The sequence below is a fragment of the Amphiura filiformis genome, chromosome 5, assembly GCF_039555335.1.
Source record: "Amphiura filiformis chromosome 5, Afil_fr2py, whole genome shotgun sequence".
Taxonomy (NCBI): Eukaryota; Metazoa; Echinodermata; class Ophiuroidea; order Amphilepidida; family Amphiuridae; genus Amphiura; species Amphiura filiformis.
Genome location: NC_092632.1, coordinates 36895612 through 36901569, shown reverse-complemented (window position 1 = coordinate 36901569; position 5958 = coordinate 36895612).

The following is a 5958-nucleotide window of genomic DNA, read 5'->3' as shown; positions in this document are numbered from 1 at the left end:
TGTGTGTGTATTTCTATGCAAGGAACCGTGTGTAGCAAGCATTACTGGGCAATTATAGTTAATTGTGGAAATTTTCACTCTTACAAATGAAAATACACTGCAGTCCAACTTGACCTAGTGGGACCTCTTTTATATATCTGGAGGAATGACATGACACTATTTTTTCGGTATCAAGTATAAATGACAACTCTTTGTTGTTTACAGCCTTAGATTAGTAAATCAATAGATTGTAAAATTCTGCCTGTGCCCGCTTGAATTCAGCCAACGCCGGTACAGCGTTCAGACCTGGCGACAGCGTTCATCATTTGTACCGACTGCACTATTTTGCTGTACAGTTTGTGTGAAACTATTGGCGCTAAATGTAAATATGACATTGGAGGTTAACTCATCTACAAGTATCTGGTTGCAACTAAAAGTGTTGTAGTAAACTAGAATCCTTTTGTCTTCCATACAGAATGTGTAGAACTGACTGGCAATATTGTACTTAAATGTGATGCGATCAAGCAAAATCAGTCGGAACTCGGAAATATTAAATTTTCAGTTTCTTATGGGATAGTAAAACCATTTACAAAGCTTCATTTTGCAGAAAACCCCATTGAAATTGAACAACCAGTTCCAAAGATATGAATAATTAAAGAGTTTCCAAAACAACAGGAATAAAAATGAAAATATTTCCTTTGCATGGCTATATCTCAAAATCAATATTTCCGAGTTCCGACTGATTTTGCTTGATCGCATCACATTTAAGTACAATATTGCCAGTCAGTTCTACACAGTCTGTATGGAAGACAAAAGGATTCTAGATTTCTTCATTTATGTAAATTTTATTTTAGTACAAATTAAAAATACATTTATGTGCCAAAGAAGTACTATCTTTGGAAGTTAAATCAAATCAAAATCAATATTTCCGAGTTCCGACTGATTTTGCTTGATCGCCTCACAAATATGTTTACTTAATACTTCTGACTTATATTTTATAATAATTGAGTTTGTCACCAAAAGACCCTTACTATTTTGGCATATGACCTGCTAACACGAAATGAGCATAAAGTTGCAAGACATCATGGCAGCTAAGTTGATGTTCTTTGTTTGCCGTGCACCTGTACAACTTACAAGCCAGTGGTATTCACACAGGACATAAAACATACTGTGCCAAAAAAGTATCCTTACACCTGAAAAAAAAATGTAATTCTGTAATCAAATGCTTGTAACTTTACTTCTTGGGGTCGCATTCGATTCAATGGGGTGTCATAATTTGCAGAATTAGATAGTGCATCTATTAAAAAAACAAATTTACCCAAATATAGTTTCGTGTTAAAATTAGGATATTTTTTCCAAGTGTAAGGATACTTTTTTGGTGCAGTATACATACTATTGGCTTGAACAGGTGTCTGTGAAACAAAGAACACCAATGCAGCAGCCAGGATGTCTCAAACTACCAACTTGCGACTTAAAGTGACAAGCCATAATTTTGACACGATCTGGTCCATGGAGGCCAAAGAAATTAAAAGACAAAAATATGGAATTAAAAAACAATAAAATATATAAGAAAATAGACATCATAAAACTTCAAAACTTTAGAAACAAGACCTTTGGTGATTTCAGCATTAATAAGGTAATAATTATATTAACTCACTTTCAAAACTGCCTCCTTTAGCCTCCATGGACCAGATCATGTCAAAATTCCTTCTTCCCCCCCCCCCCGGGTAAAGTTTGTTCGGCTTGCATAAGGCGGACAAAATAACTCATAACACCATGTATTGATATAGAATGGCATGCACGCAGTTGTGCATTGCGTAATGTGTGACCGGCGCACACTTATGTGAATTTACGTGAGCGTACTGAGCGTGAGTTGGGACTTAATTGATGTGTGCAGTAACAAAAGCCGAATAATTTCCGCCTTATAACCCAAATGAACTTTAGGTGAATACAGGATTCAATAAAAAAACACACCAAGATTATTAAGTATATCTGATTTAATCAGTGTATCCATGATAATTACACATAATTAATAGCTGCATCAATTGAAACACAAATCAAACAGTAAATTTTAACATTTGGCAAATTTACTCTTAAAAATTAAAAAGATATTGAAATTAGCAAAGTGCACATACAGACTGTATCAAAATGACTCGTCACTTTTGATGTTTCTTGGAAAGCTATCTTCAAAAATGGATGCTGGAATGTCTTGAAATTACCATAATTTAAAGTCTCATTCCAGCAAACACATATGTTGTGAAGAAAATGTTATAAGTGGGTTATATAACAATTTTTTTTGTACAACATCGTTTTGACATTTTAAAATGTTGGTATGGTATTTTTTCATATAAAACATTTCCATGTTACATAATGCAACACGTTATTAAAACAGTGTTGACCAAAGCCAAAACATGTTTTTGATTTTTTGTTGTTGTTGCTGGAATGACCCCTAACATTAATTTATAAATTAGGTGGATCCGATGTTGTATATATTTTGATGTCCATAATCACTGGAAACTGGTGGCTACCAACCGTTGTGATACAGCCTGTAATACCAGTATTTCTAACTCATTTCAAATTTAATTTAAAAAGTAAAAATAATATTACATGTATCATTATGAACATAGAATTATTGGAATCAGCTTTCCAACTAATCCTTATCTGATTTTTTTTGGTTTCACAATATCTAAGGGGTTGCAACCCTCTCTGGATTCCCTAAAACAACAACATAATTATTGCACTATTTGCTCAGACACTGAAAATTTGAAACTACTTGGTATAATTTTTTTGCAGAATTTCTTTTACAAATTAAAGGCCCATTCAGTGATCCCAGTGAAATTGTAAAAACAAAATTGTTTATAAATTGCTTGAAAGTAAATGATACGTTATATTCAAATTGTCATTTGGTAAAATGAAAAATTTGACAAAAAACTGCAGTATTGATGAAGTTGAAGCCTCATTCAAATACATGTGGCTAATTACAGATTCATGTAAATGCTTTATTTTTATCTTAAATACACAGCTTCCAGCTAGCAGGCTATGTTAGCACATCTATGGCAATGACAAAGGTACCAAAATCTGAATTTTGATGATTTTTACGCTGAGCAAATCACTGAATGGGCCTTTAAGCGTACTGCTAACCGTCCAACACATTATTTTCCACAAGGTCCTATGCACATGCTTGCTGTCGCACACGTATACACAGTGGTTAAACCATAAAAATAACCTTGCAACAGATTATATTCTAGGTTGGTCAACATGAATAGAATTTGATCTTTTCCTAAAGAAGTCTCTCTTAGAGTGGAGTGTTATCTTCAGAACAACTAAGTTATACTGTTCTGTTATATTACAACATATATTGTATTTGGTACCAATTCATAGAACTGAACAATATTCAGCGGTGTAGCATCATAGGTGCACAATGCACATGCCCCTCAATCGATTAGATGACTTGTGCTACGCAACTGCCAATATTTTTTGTGTACACTACCCATATCAACTTGGGATGGTCCATATTAACACTTACCAGTATTTTGTCGAATAAATGCCTCGGGCGTACATTTTCCCAAGGGGGGCATTTATTAGAGGTCATTTTAGCACGAAAATTCCCGTTAAAATCATTAGGTAAGCTTAAAAGTCACGCTAAAATGACGAACTATGACCTTTTGACACCGACTTTTGGTTCACTTCCGGTTTCGGATGCAGATTTTCGCCATTTATTGCTGCTACTCGCGACCATGTGAGCAATTTGGTAAGCTTACTACACAAGATAGCATGGAAATATCGGAATTTTTGAAACATCTTGGTTGAAAAAAGTGGTGGTGGGGGCGTTTATTTGAGGGGGGGCGACTATTCGACGAAATACGGTAAGTATAGACTTGCATTTTAAGTTTTGGCCAAACTATCTTACAAAATGTAAGATTAATATTGTCACCTCAGCTTTGCACCACCTTTTCAAGGCACCTGTACAACTAAATTCTATCAAATGTCTGAATAAAATCACTTTTCTAAACCTTCCAGTTTAGGATTATAAGGATTTTAACTTCAGATATATATTAATTTTAACGTAATTTGAATCTTTATGCATGTAAATTCCCTTTGTAACTATCATTTCATAATTTTAATAAGCGCACCCTGAAAATGACTGACTTAAGCACCTGGACCACTAAATAATCATATTAAATATGGAGGTTAAAAGGACGGTCTTGTAATTCTCCTAAGTCATAAAGTGGTACTGATGTGTGTAATGTATCATCCTGGATGGAAAGCCTAGGGGCACAACCACTCCCTTCATTAGACGAGGGGTTAAAACTCAAGTAACCAAATACTTTGCTCCTCTATCAAAATATATATATCATTAAAACTATACAGAAGATGGATGAATCAACAACGACATTTTAGGTTAATCTGTGGTCCCATGCATTATCCTGCTAAAATACTGCCCTCTATAGATAAAAAGTTTGGTTATCAAGGCTGGTTTTTTTTATAGCAAAGATAGATAGTGTTACTCTACACGTCCATGACTATAACGTTCGTTAATAATAATAATAATAATAATAACTCAAAAATTGTGAAATTTTGGAATATCAGGTTCATACATGGGCCAGATTTGCATTAGCAGAATTATTTTCCATTTGTGATGCGATACAATCAAAGAAAATGCAGTGTCTTTTGATTAATATGTTCAATCTCTTTTTACTTTTTTCAAAAATTTTGTGAATAAAATCTTTAGCAGAATACTGAATGAAATTGAAAATTTATAATACTTGACAATTCACTTTTCTTGACTTGTCATATTTTCCTGTAAATCATACAGTCCACCATTAAAAATAATGTCAAAATAAAATGAAAAATGTCGAAATCTCCTTTTGTTCTAGTCAAAGAGACAATTGGGTATTTTCTGTACAAAATATTTCACATAACTGATAAACAGAACAAGAGATTTTTTTACAAAACTTATGGTACTTTGATATTCGCTGTGTTTTCTCTATTTTTGTATTAGCACAGGTTTTCTCTAATATTGCAATTGTCATAATCATTATTGTTTATATGGCAGCATTTTGCAAGCAAATGATATGCAAACCAGTAAAAACTAAAAAGAAGATATACGAGTGGATATTCATACATAGTGGTAGATAAAATGAATAAAGAGTTTAACTATGACACTGCACTATTATTCCCTCACCTGGAACGTTTTCACTAGCGTCTTCAGCAGATGGTGATGCTGTGATGATATCTTGTCTACATTGACAGTATGACGTCATAGGATTTTATCATGTAGTGAAAACTAGTCTACTGCTGGTGGCTCCAAATCAGTGGTCAGGGAACATGTTGTAAGAGGTCACCAGATTGAATGGAAAACGTCAAGGTGCTCGATTGGGAACAAAAAGAATTTTCCCGGAGAGTTCTTGAAGCTATCCAAATAAAGACTTAAAAACCAAGACTGAATCGCGACCAAGGACTAGAAATGGATCCTATTTGGGATAGCCTGCTGATGCCCAGGGGGCGGCACTACATCGTAACATCCTATGACATCATACTGTCACTCACAAGACGTCATCAATGAGGAATATCCCGATTGTAGACAAGATATCATCACAGCATCACTATCTGCTGAAGACGCTAGTCGAACAAGTGAAAAGCAAAAAATAGTGTAGTGTCAAAGTTAAACTATTTATTCACAAAAAGAAAATGTTATACATTTCTTTCCCAATATTGTTGTGATCTTTGCATAGTGACAAATAACAGTTTATTATAAAAAGTCCCTTTACAACCTATGAAGTGCTTCATGCAAATCGCTGAGCACAGAAACCCATCATGGCTTTGCACTGGTTGTGAATGGTTTATAGTGGAATGTTATTTGCGACCTGCTACCTCGAAATGAGCGTAAAATCACAAGTTGGTAGTTTTGAGATCCTCTGGCTGCTGTGTTGGTATTCTTTTTTGACACACACTAGTTCGACAAGCCAATAGTATATC